Here is a 2,278-nt window from a genome sequence, read left to right on the forward strand (position 1 = left end):
CTGAAAAAAAGAATAAATGCTATATAACCATTCTTTCTCTTTCTTATACACAATAAATTTTGTTTTCTAAGCACAAAGCTACTCAATGGGCTATCTAAATTGTGCCCACCATAAGTATTGAGCCCCAGATTTTAGCATATAAGCCCTCAAGCTTACAGCTGAGCCACTGAGGAGCACACAACAAATGACCCCAGACTTTAAACCATTTTTATGAGTTAGTAAGTTAACTTGTTCTTTTAGATAATCCTAATTCAGAGACTGATTAACGCTATTATAACTGATACATTCAAAGGTCTTGTTTTTATTATGTATCAAAAAGTAAAGACAATCATAGAAATGAAAACATTTGGTACTTAAGAAAACAAAACGTTTTACAAATATGTTTTATCTTGACCATAACAAATTGGTTCTATAAAATTCACAAGCAATAAAAACTTCTACAAAAGTATGGCTTACTGTTGAAATATCAAGTTTATTATTTAATTTACTTTTTCATGTGATCGTATACCTGTTAAGTTTTAATGTAACATTTTCAAATTCTTACAAAATGTATCGTTTCATTCTCCACTGATATATCTGAAAAGTTTTATAAAAATTCCATACATAATTCACATAACAAATGTAATGCAATAAAATTTCTCGTGAAATGAAATGACACATCCAATGCAACCTTTAATTATGTTATAACAACAGCAACTAACTAATTAACAGCTTCTAATCATATACCAGCCAAAATATCACCTAAAAAGGCTTCATAATTTGAATAATCATAAATGATATAATACACCATTTTAAGATTGAATTTAATATTCTCTAAGATTATATGTATGTATATATGTGTATATATTTATTTATTTATTTTTATTTAAACAAATACATAATTTAAAAAATGACATTAAAGGCAGACCACATCTTTAAGAGTTCACTTTAAAAAAAAATCGTTAATACTGCTGATTAGTAATTAAATGCGACATAAGCCTGTTGTACCATTCATCTATTCAATAAATACATTGTAACATGACCTGCTCTTCAGAGACTAAAGTTTCAATCTTTTATAAAACCTTTCACTCAATGACTATTAGGCATGCAAAAACAGAATTAGAGAGTTATTATTAAAATAAATGTTATTGTAGCCAACTCTATCTTCTAGTTATTGTTTAATAAAACATGTTGGACTGATAAAGTGAATAATAAAACTATGTTTACTTTTATAAAACGAGTATTAACAAAGAAAATCAACTTGAATTTATAGACTGACTGAAGTACACATTTTAATTTCATTGTTACTGACCCTCAGATCTAAACTTTTTTATCCATAGTTTATCTTGACAAAAGTCATTTACTGCCAGTAAGAATCATCTAGAGTTCCATTAATTATAATAATAAACAAAACCTTCTGAGTATCTTCTTGATTACTGAAATGTTATCTTAGGACACGAAAAGCTGCTTCACTTATATGTAATTGTAAAAAAATGCAAAAACGGCCATAAAAACTGCAAAACGCAAAATGGAAAACTGAAAATTTGTATGTATCTCTCCATTTAACCAAGGAACCACCATAAAAACACGATAAAACATCCACAAAAACCGCAAAATGCTAAATTTGTATGTACCACCGCAAAGACCTAATGAACCTCCATACAAATTTTGGTGAAGATCCGTCCACACTCTGCGAAGTAGTTACATGTACATACAACAGATAGTATTATTATTATTATATATACAGCGTGGTCACAAGCAAATAGACACCACCTTTTCAGAAAAAAATGAAATTTTTCAGTCATATTCACATGGATTGACATATTTATAATTTAATTAATATCTAGTAGATCTTCCTTTCGCTTCGTGGAGTTCTTTGATCCTTTGGGGCATCGTCAATTTTAGATTGTGGGATTTTCGCCCACTCTTGCTTCAAAACTTGAAGTAGATCGCTCTTCGAAGTTGGTTTTTTGGTTGTTTCTTGACTTGCCGATTGAGTATGGCCCAGAGGTTTTCGATGGGGTTCATATCAGGAGATTGGTTCGGCCAGGGCAACTTCTGGATACCATTTTCTTCCTGCCACTTTTGGGTGTTTCTAGCAGTGTGACACGGTGCTCCATGTTCCTGGAACAACGTTGTGTTCTTGTCCACGAAACCCGAGGAATAAAGTAGCAAGAGTCCTTCCTCCAATATTTCGACATATTTCGCAAAATTTATGTTGTCGACGCATTCCACTAAGCTCGATCTCCCACCAACCCAAACAGCTTCCCAAACCATCACGCTGAAACCACCATGCTTC

The sequence above is a fragment of the Limulus polyphemus genome, unplaced genomic scaffold (genome assembly GCF_000517525.1).
Source record: "Limulus polyphemus unplaced genomic scaffold, Limulus_polyphemus-2.1.2 Scaffold2350, whole genome shotgun sequence".
In the NCBI taxonomy this organism is placed as follows: domain Eukaryota; kingdom Metazoa; phylum Arthropoda; class Merostomata; order Xiphosura; family Limulidae; genus Limulus; species Limulus polyphemus.